Source organism: Myotis yumanensis, unplaced genomic scaffold (genome assembly GCF_028538775.1).
Source record: "Myotis yumanensis isolate MYYU_CA2020_CCGP unplaced genomic scaffold, mMyoYum1.0.hap1 SCAF_4, whole genome shotgun sequence".
NCBI classification, from domain to species: domain Eukaryota; kingdom Metazoa; phylum Chordata; class Mammalia; order Chiroptera; family Vespertilionidae; genus Myotis; species Myotis yumanensis.
The window spans coordinates 105,297,574-105,308,340 of NW_027223755.1; positions in this window are offsets into that span (position 1 = coordinate 105,297,574).

The window sequence follows — 10,767 nt, forward strand, 5'->3', positions numbered from 1 at the left end:
TGACCTAACTTCTTATTATCAGACAACCATGAGCTCCCAAATTTGTCAGAATTATTCCATTGAGGTGGAGACCACCATCATTCACCTGATCACCCTGCATCTGCAACCTCCGACACCTACCTCTGTCTGAGCTTCTATTTCAACCATGACAATGTGGCTCTGGAGGGCGTGGTCCACTTCTGTGAGTTGGGAGCGCTCAGCATCTCTTAAAGATGCAAAACCAGCCCTGGCGGGTTTGGCTCAGTGGATAGAGCATCGTCCCATGGACTGAAGGGTCCTGGGTTTGATTCCAGTCAAAGGGAGGTACCTCGGTTGCAGGCCTCAATCCCTGGCCCCTGTTGGGATACATGCGGGAGGCAACCAATCGATGTGTCTCTTTCACATCAATGTTTCCGTCTCTTCCCCTCCCTTCCACTCTCTGAAAAATCAATGGAAAAATATCCTCGGGTGAGGATTAACAACAACAAAAAAGATGCAAAACCAGTGAGGTGGCCGAGTTCTCTTGCTGAAACCTTCCCAAGGTGAGTGGGGTAAAACTCAGGATGCTGTGGAAGCCCCCATGGTCATGGAGGAAACCTAAACCTAAATGAGACCCTTTGGGATCTGCATGCCTTGGGTTCTACCCGCGCAGACCCTCAGCTCTGTGACTTCCTGGATAACCACTTCCTGGAGAAGGTGAAACTCAAGAAGATGGGCAACCCCTGACTAAGCTCTGCAGACTGGCCAGCCCCCAGACAGGGCTGGGTGAGTATGTCTTTGAAAAGCTCACCCTCAAGCATGACTAGGAGCCTTTGGAGCCCAGAGGACTTTGAGGGCCCCTCTGCACTCCCCTAATGTCTGGCTTTTGCCTGAGCCTCTCCCTGAAACCACTAGGCATCCTTTTAACTCCCTGGAGCCCTCTCCCAGGCATTGGACCAAATGGAAATAATAAAGCTTTTTGCAGCAACACACATACACACACAAAACAAATAAGCAAACAATAGTAAAACTTTAGCACTGCTAAGATATCAAACTACTATGTGGTAGGATATGTCTATTTCTCACAAAAATTCCTGTAATTTAAGATTAAGCCCACAAAAGCAAATGAAGTTTACAATGGACATTACTAGTTTAATATCCTACCTAATAAAAGAGAAACATGGTAATTAGCGTACGACCGCTACCCTTCCCATTGGCTAATCAGGGCGATATGCAAATTAACTGCCAGCCAAGATGGCGGCCGGCAGCCAAGCAGCTGGAAGCGAACATGAGGCTTGCTTGCTTCAGTGAAGGAGGACTCCAACGTTCCCCACCTGCCTTGCCGGCCTCTGAGCTGGCAGTTTGAAACATTGTAACAAATATAGAAGCTAAACAAAACCCCAGAAACCAGCTTTCAGCCTGCCGGGATCTCAGAGCTGGAGATGATACAGTGTTTTGATTATAGAACCAAAACAAACCAGATACCTGCTTTCAGCAGCAGAGGCTTTGGCCCAGAATAAAAAAAAAAAGGAAAAAAAGGAGCAGTTGGGAGCTTCAGTCAACCACCAGCCTGAAAACAGCCCTCAGCCCCTCACCCAGACTGGCCAGGCACCCCAGTGGGGACCCCCACCCTGAAGGGTGTGTGACCAGCTGCAAACAGCCATCATCCCCTCATCCAGGCTGGCCAGGCACCCCAGTGGGGACCCCCACCCTGATCCAGGACACCCTTCAGGGAAAACCAGCAGCCCCTACCCATGCACCAGGCCTCTATCCTATATAGTAAAAGGGTAATATGCCTCCCAGCACCAGGATCAGCGGAGCCACGAGGCCTCCCGGCACCGGGATCAGCATGACAGGGGGCAGCGCCCAAACTCCCTGATCACCCTGCGGCTCTGTGTGTGACAGGGGGCGGGGCCACAACCTCCCTATCCGCCCTGCTCTGTTTGTGACAGGGGAAGGCGCCTCAACCCCCTGATCAGCCCTGCTCTGTGCCTGATAGGGGGGAGCTCCCCAACCCCCTGATCGCCCTACAGCTCTGTATGTGACAGGGTGCGGTGCCTCAAGCCCCCTCCCCCCCCCCCCACGGGCCCTGCTCTGTGTGTGACGGGGTAGAGCCATAACCTCCCCATTGGCCCTGCCCTGAGTGTGAGAATGGCAGCGCCTCAACACCCTGATCAGCCCTGCTCTGTGGGTGACAGGGGGCGGTGCCCCAACTCCCCTATTGGCCCTACTCTGTGCGTGACAGGGGGGAGCTCCCCAACCCCCTGATGGGTCCTGCTCTGTGCATGACAGGGGGGAGCTCCCCAACCCCCTGATCAACCCTGCTCTGTGTGTGACAGGGGGTGGCGCTGCAACTTCCCCATTGACCCTGCCTTGAGTGTGACAGGGGGCAGCGCCCCAACCCCCTGATCAGCTCTGCTCTGTGCGTGACTGAGGGTGGCATCACAACCTCCCAATCCGCCCTGCTCTGTGCATGACAGGGGGCAGTGCCCCAACTCCCCAATCGGCCCTGCTCTGAGCCCGACCAGGGGCTGCACCTAGGGATTGGGCCTGCCCTCTGCCACCCGGGAGCAGGCCTAAGCCAGCAGGTCGTTATCTCCCAAAGGGTCCCAGACTGCGAGAGGGCACGGGCCGGGCTGAGGGACCCCCCTTTCCCCCCCGAGTGCACAAATTTTTGTGCACCGGGCCTCTAGTCCAATATAATAAAAGGGTAATATACAAATAGACTGAACAGCAGAACAACCGAACAACCAATCAAAGTGCAATATGCTAATGATATGCTAAGGCTGCTCAACTGCTCACTATGACATGCACTGACCACCAGGGGGCAGTCAACTGGTCGAGCAGTCGCTATGACATCCACTGACCAATGGGGCGGGGGGGAGATCTCTCAGCCTGGCCTGCACCCTCTAGTAATCCGGGACCCCTTGGGAGATGTTGGAGAGCCAGTTTCAGCCCAATCCCGCAGATCACTCCCCTTGGGAGGGCACCAGATGCAGGGCTCATGGCTGGCGAGCGCTGCTGTGGCAGCCAGTGCCAGTCTCTCCTGATCAGAACTGAATGAGTGCGAGCCCACAGCAGGCACAGTGGGGCCGGAATGAGTGGGAGCAGCAGGTAGGAGCTGCAGGCAGCGTTGGATTGCGGGTTTCGGCCCAATCCCTGCAGGCCACCCAGAGGGACCCCACCTGTGCACGAATTCGTGCACTGGGCCCCTAGTATAATAGATTCAAATAATTTTGCAGAATAGCTGCTGATGAATAATCCAATTAATATTTATAGGCTTAAACACCTTACATTTCCACAAGCTTTGTAAATTTGTCCAATTAAAGCTTTTTCTGCTGCACATACATATTTACCAACATTGGTTGTAACATTTCTAAGCAGTTTGTACTGAATTCAGTATTTTTTTAATATCTTTAAAAATATTCTTGCCCTGGTTGGTGTGCTCAGTGGTTAGACAGTCAGCCCTGCACACTGAAGAGCCACCAGTTTGATTCCCAGTCAAGGGCACATACCTGGGTTGCAGGTTTGATCCCCTGCCCAATTGGGGCACAGGAGGCAACCAACAGATAGATGTGTCTCTCTCACATCAATGTTTTTTTCTCTCTCTTTCTCTCCCTACCTCCTTTGCTTACACTCTCTCTAAAAATCAAAGGAAAAAATATCCTCAGGTGAAGATTAACTGTATGTATATGTATATGTATATATAGATACAGATGTATTTGTATATGTATGTATATATATGTATATGTATGTATATATATTTGTGTGTGTGTGTGTGTGTGTGTATGTGTGTGTGTATTCTTGCTTGTAGTTATTCCACTGGACTATTCATACAGGCTAATTCTTGAATCAATTAAAACTCATAATTGATTTTTCAAACAAACACTAACATTAGTACTGGTATCATCTGTTAAATTATCAAGAGTCAAGAAAAACCACTTGAAATCATTCACCTGTTTTTATTTTTATTTAAAAAATATATATTTTATTGATTTTTTACAGAGAGGACGGGAGAGGGATAAAGAGTTAGAAACATTGATCAGCTACCTCCCGCACACCCCCAGCTGGGGATATGCCTGCAACCAAGATACATGCCCTTGACTGGAATCAAACCCGGGACCCTTCAGTCTGCAGGCCGGCGCTCTATCCACTGAGCCAAACCGGTTAGAGCCATTCACCTATTTTTAAGTTGTTCTTGTTGTTGTTTCCAACTTTTTCAGTTCTTTGAGCAACTGTTCTCACTTAGTGGCTAACAGTCTTAAGTTTTATTTTCTCTGAGCACATTTCTTTGGCTATTGCAATCAAATATGATTTAATGAACTCACCATCAGTAAATAGGGTTCCTTGTCTAGTTAGCAAATCAGCTACTTAGACTTGGTTGAAGTCTCTCTTTTTCATTTTTTATTTTTGTGAATAAATTCTGCTGTTGTGAAATATTTGACTTTAAATTTTTTATTTTTTCTGCCTATTGCTTTCCTGTGAGTTAGGTATATTATGATGAGTGCTTAATTTGGTAAGGTCAGTGTATTCATTTAGCGTACCAATAAAGTTAAGTAAATACAATCCTTTGCCATCTAATTTGATAACAAAATAATCTACACTTGAGTGCCACTTTTTTTTTATTTTGACACAATGGGTATGAACTGGTAATTTTAAAAATGTCACAGTATGGTAATATGCATGGCACTCGAAACACCGTCACATTAAACTCTGTTGCTGTCATCAGTAGTGCCCCTAGCAGCAGTTTGAAGTGAAAAGAGAGCCAGCTTATATAGTCCCTAGCCCAACTACTTAATTCCGCTATTGTAGCAATGATGGACAGTATGTAAACTAATGGGCGTGGGTGTATTCTGATACAACTATGGAGACACTAAGGTTTGAATTTCATATAATTTTCACATGTCATTCTTCTTTGGATCTTTTCAACCAACTAAAAGTGAGCAAGTATTTCTTAGTCAATAAAAATAAACAAAAATAGGCAGGCTATAGTTTGCCAATCTCTGATCTAAACCCTGATGATGTATATCTCAAGTCATAATCTGTATCCTGAACCTTATGTGTACAATTCAACTGCCTACATGACATCTCCATTTGGATCTTATGGGTATCTCAAATAGAAATGACTCAAACCCATTGTCCTAGTCATTTATTTCCAAAAATTTGTATTATGAAAGTTTTCAAAATGGTTGAAAGAAATATATGGTGAACAGCATTCTTCATTAACATTTTACTATACTTGTCCTAATACATAGTTACCCATCTTGTTGTTCTCTTTCTAATTATTTAAGTTTTAGAGTTAAATAGTTTATTACTAATTTTTCTTGTTTCTTGAGGCAGGCCTGTAGTGCTATAAACTCTCTCAGAACTGCTTTTGTTGTGTCCCAGAGATTTTGGGTTGTTGTGTGTTCATTTTCATTTGTTCCAGGAAGTTTTTTATTTCTCTTTGATCTCATTGGTAACCTATTCATCCTATCCTATATGATAAAAGGCTAATATGCAAATCAACCAAACAGCAGAATAACCAGTCACTATGACGCGCACTGACCACCAGGAGGCAGATGCTCAACACAGGAGCTGCCCCCTGGTGGTCAGTGTACTCCCACAGGGGGAGCGCTGCTCAGCCCGAAGCTGGGCTCAAGGCTGGTGAGCGCAGTGGCGGTGGTGGGAACCTCTCCTGCTTTTGTGGCAGTCGGACATCCCCCGAGGGCTCCCGGACTGTGAGAGGGCATAGGCCGGGCTGAGGGACCCCGCCCCCACCGCAAGTGCATGAATTTTGTGCACTGGGCCTCTAGTTGTTTAATAACATGCTATTTAGCCTCCATGTGTTTGAATGTTTTTACTGTAGTTGATTTCTAATTTCATTACACTGTGATCTGAGAAGATGCTTGATATGATTTCAATCTTCTTGAACTTGTAGAGACTTGTTTTGTATCCTAACATTTGGTCTATCTTTGAGAATGACCCATGTGCACTTGAGAAAAATGTATATTCTGCAGCTTTTGTGTCAAATGTTCTATAACTGTCAATTAAATCCATTTGATTCAGTGTGTCATTTAGAGTCACTGTTTCCTTGTTAATTTTAATTTTTTTAAATTGATTTCAGAGGGAGAGGGAGAGATAGAAACATCAATGATGAGAAAGAACCATGGATAGGCTGCCTCCTGCACGCCCCCTACTGGGGATCAAGTCTGCAACCCAGGCATGTGGTACGCCCGGGAATTGAACCGTGACCTTCAAGTTCATAGGTTGACGCTTAACCACTGAGCCATGCTGGCTGGGCTGTTAATTGTTTTATCTGGGAGATCTATCCAGTGAAATCAGTGGGATATTAAAGTCCCCTATTATGACTGTATTGTTATCGATCTCTCCCTTAAAGTTCTCTAGAAGTTTTAAAAATATATTTAGGTGCTCCTATATTGGATGCGTGTATGTTTACCAGGATTATATCATCTTGTTGGATCAATTTCTTTAGTGTTATGTAGTGACCTTTGTTGTCTCTTGTAATGGCCTTCATTTTGAAGTCTATTTTGTCAGATATGAGTATTACTACCCTAGCCTTTTTCTTTAAAAAAAAATATATTTTTATTGATTTCAGAGAGGCAGGGAGAAGGAGAGAGAAATATAAACATCAATGATGAGAGAGAATCATTAACTGGCTGCCTCCTGCATGCCCCCTACTGGGGATTGAGCCTGCAACTCAGGCATGTGCCCTTGACTGGAATCAAACCTGGAACCCTTCAGTTCACAGGCTGTCGCTCTAGCCACTGAGACAAACCAACTAGGGCTACCCTGTCCTTTTTCGTTTCCATTTGCATGGAAAATTTTTTCCATTCCTTCACTCTCATCCTGTGTAAGTCTTTTGTTCTTAGTTGGGTCTCTTATAGACAGTATATAATTGGGTCATGTTGTTGTATCCATTCAGCTACCCTATGTCTTTTGATTGGAGCATTTAATCTGCTTACATTTAAGGTTATTTTTTTTAAAAGAGAAATTGACATTTATTTTCTTTTTTAAAAATATATTTCTTTATTGATTTCAGAGAGGAAGGGAGAAGGAGAGAGAGAGACAGAAACATCAATGATGAGAGAGAATCATTGCTTGGCTGCCTCCTGCACACCCCCACGGAGGATCGAGCCCGCAACCCAGGCATGTGCCCTTGGCCGGAATCGAACCTGGGACCCTTCAGTCCGCAGGTCAATGCTCTATCCACTGAGCCAAGCCAGCTAGGGCTACATTTAAGGTTATTGATAGGTATTTATATATTGCCATTTTAATTCTGTATGTCTATGTTTCTCTATTTCTTCTCATTACAGCAGTCTCTTCAGCATTTCTTGTAGTGCTGGTTTGATGGTGATAACCTCCTTTAGTCTTTTTTTGTCTGGGAAGCTCTTTATTTGACCATCTATTTTGAATGATAAGCTTGTTGGATATAGTAATCTTGGTTTCAGATCCTTGCTTTTCAGTACCTTGAATACTTCATGCCATTCCCTTCTGGCCTGTAGAGTTTCTGATGAGAAATCAGCTGACAGCCTTATGGGATTTCTTTTGTGGGTAACAAATTGCTTTTTTCTTGCTGCCTTTAAGTTTCACTCCTTGTCTTTAATTTTTGCCATTTTAATGATGATATGTCTGGGGGTGGGCCTGTTTGGGTTCTTCTTGCTTGAGGTTCTCTGTGCCTCCTGGACTTGTGTGACTTTTTCCTTCATCAGGTTAGAAAGTTTTTCTGCCATTATTTCTTCAAACACGTTCTCTATCCCTTGCTCACTTTCTTTCTCTTCTAGCATACCTATTATGTGAATATTATTACATTTCATGTTGTCCTACAGCTTCCTTAAACTGTTCTCCTGTTTTTTTTTTTGTTTGTTTGTTTGTTTTTGTTAATCCTCACCCAAGATATTTTCCCATTGATTTTTGTAGAGAATGGAAGAGGGTGGGAAAGACAGAGAGAAACATTGATGTGAGAGAAGCACATCAATTAGTTGCCTCCTGCACACACCCTGACCAGGGCCCATGCTAGGGAGGAGCCTGCAACCAAGGTACATGCCCTTGACTGGAATTGAACCCGGGACTTTCAGTCCACAGGCTGATGCTCTAGTCACTGAGCCAAACCAGCTAGGGCCACCTGTGTTTTTAATTGTTTTTTCTTTTTGGTTTTCTGATTGATTTTTTTATCGTCTTCTAATTCACTGATCTGATCCTCGTCTTCCCCTAATCTGCTGTGTATTCCTTCCACTGCGTTCATTAGTGTTATGTCCATCTTCTTAGTTACTATATCTTTTTTCATGCTGTTGAGCATCTTTGCCATCATTATTCTGAACTCTATGTCTAATAAATTTATTATCTCCATTGTATTTAGCTCTTCTGAAGAATTCTCTTGTTCTTTTGTTTTGAGGTTGTGTTTTTGTCTCCCTATTTTGGCTGCCTATTTGGATTTGTGACTATGTATTAGGTCAGTGGTTCTCAACCTTTCTAATGCCGCGACCCTTTAATACAGTTCCTCGTGTTGTGGTGACCCCCAACCATAAAATTATTTTGGTTGCTACTTCACAACTGTAATTTTGCTACTGTTATGAATTGTAATGTAAATATCTGATAAGCAGGATGGTCTTAGGCGACCCCTGTGAAAGGGTCGTTCGACCCCCAAAGGGGTCGCGACCCACAGGTTGAGAACTGCTGTATTAGGTAGATATGCCACACCTCCCAACCTCTAGTCTAGTACAAAGATTCAAAGCCTCCAGAGACCCACCTCTGCCTGCAGACTGGTTGAATTCAGTCTTTTTTTTTTTTTTTTAAATCTTTATTGTTCAGATTATTACATTTGTTCCTCTTTTTTCCCCCATAACTCCCCTCCTTCCAGCTCCCACCCCACCCTCCACCCTCACTCCCCACCCGCTGAGTTCATCCATAGGTGCATGATTTTTGTCCAGTCACTTCCCGCATCTCCCACACCCCTTTTCCCCTAAGAATAGTCAGTCCATTCCCTTTCTATGTCCCTGATTCATTATAATCACCAGTTCATTCTGTACATCAGGTTATTTATTCACTTGATTCTTAGATTCATTTGTTGATAGATGCATATTTGTTGTTCACAATTTGTATCTTTACCTTTTTCTTCTTCTTCCTCTTCTTAAAGGATACCTTTCAGCATTTCATATAATACTGGTTTGGCGGTGATGAACTCCTTTAGTTTTTCCTTATCTGTGAAGCTCTTTATCTGACCTTCAATTCTGAATGATAGCTTTGCTGGATAAAGTAATCTTGGTTGTAGGTTCTTGGTATTCAGCACTTTGAAAATTTCTTGCCATTCCCTTCTGGCCTGCAAAGTTTCTGTTGAGAAATCAGCTGACAGTTGTATGGGTATTCCCTTGTAGGTAATTGAGCCTCTTTCTCTTGCTGCTTTTAAGATTTTCTCTTTGTCTTTTGCTCTTGGCATTTTAATGATGATGTGTCTTGGTGTGGTCCTCTTTGGATTCCTTTTGTTTGGGGTTCTCTGCGCTTCTTGGACCTGTAAGTCCATTTCTTTCACCAGGTGGGGGAAGTTTTCTGCCATTATTTCTTGAAATAGGTTTTCAATATCTTGCTGTCTCTCATCTTCTGGCACTCCAATAATTCTGATATTAGACCGCTTAAAGCTGTGCCAGAGGCTCCTTACACTATCTTCACACTTTCGGATTCTTTTTTCATTTTGCTTTTCCAATTGGGTGTTTTTTGTCGAATCTTTGGTTTGATTCTTGTGCTCCTCTGGTCTGCTATTGGGTATAATATTCTTTATTTCAGTCCGTGTATGCTTACTTTCTAATTTCTTTATCGTAGCATCGAGGGTCTCATTAGTTTTCGTGAGGCTCTGCACAAATTTATGGCAAGCCCTCAAAATTGCGATTCTTAGCTCCATATCTTCCATTTCTGTCATGTTTTTTTTGTCTCCGCATCTTATATGCTTTCTTGGTGCACCCCCTTGTGGTCTCTGTGCGCAGTCTTGTTCTAGCCAAGCCTTAATTGTTGTAGTTAACACTAGAGGGATTTGACCACCAGGCCAACTGGCTGTAGGAATCAGCCGTGGAAAACGTCTGTCTTCTGGGGAGGCGTTATTCCAGCCTTTGCCTGAGGCGGTCGGCAAATGGTTGTGCGCAGGGCCTGGGCGGGGCGGGCTCAACAGGGCGGGGGGAGGGAGCAGCTATGGCCGCTCTCAGTCCGTCCCCAGGGGCTCTGCCTCTCTGTCCCAACAACCGCTGCAAACCTCGGAGGGGCCATAGCCAGACAGTCCCGCTTCTCCCGTTTGAGTCTGGGTCCCTAGAGACTCGCCCGGATCTGTAGCCCAGAGTCTGAGATTCACTCCTGATTGAAAACGACAACCTCGCCCTCAGCCGCCAGCCCGCTTTGCGCGCGCACCCTCACCACCGCACCGCCGTACCTTTAAATTTTCCACACTGCGCCTCCGCTGAGCGTCGGAATGCTGTTGTTTTTGCTTCTAGTTGAAGAGACTCTCCTCAGCCAGCCTTCCTGTGGTTCTGGTTGATGTCCGCTCTGACTTTTAGTTGTATTTTTGAAGTGGTTGTCCACGGCGGCAGTCTCCGGTGTTTACCTATGCCGCCATCTTCCCGGTCTCTCTCCGCACATAACACATATTCTGAATTCAGTCTTGAGTAGCCTCAGGCTATTGTCCACAGGTGGGGTGAGAGATGTTTTCCAACAGGATTGGGCAATTGCTTCTGCCTGGAGGCTAATTTTTGTTCTCAGTCTCTTAATGGGCCTGAGAAACTCCACAGGGTTGGGCAACTGCCTTTCCCCAGTCAAAAAGAACCTGGA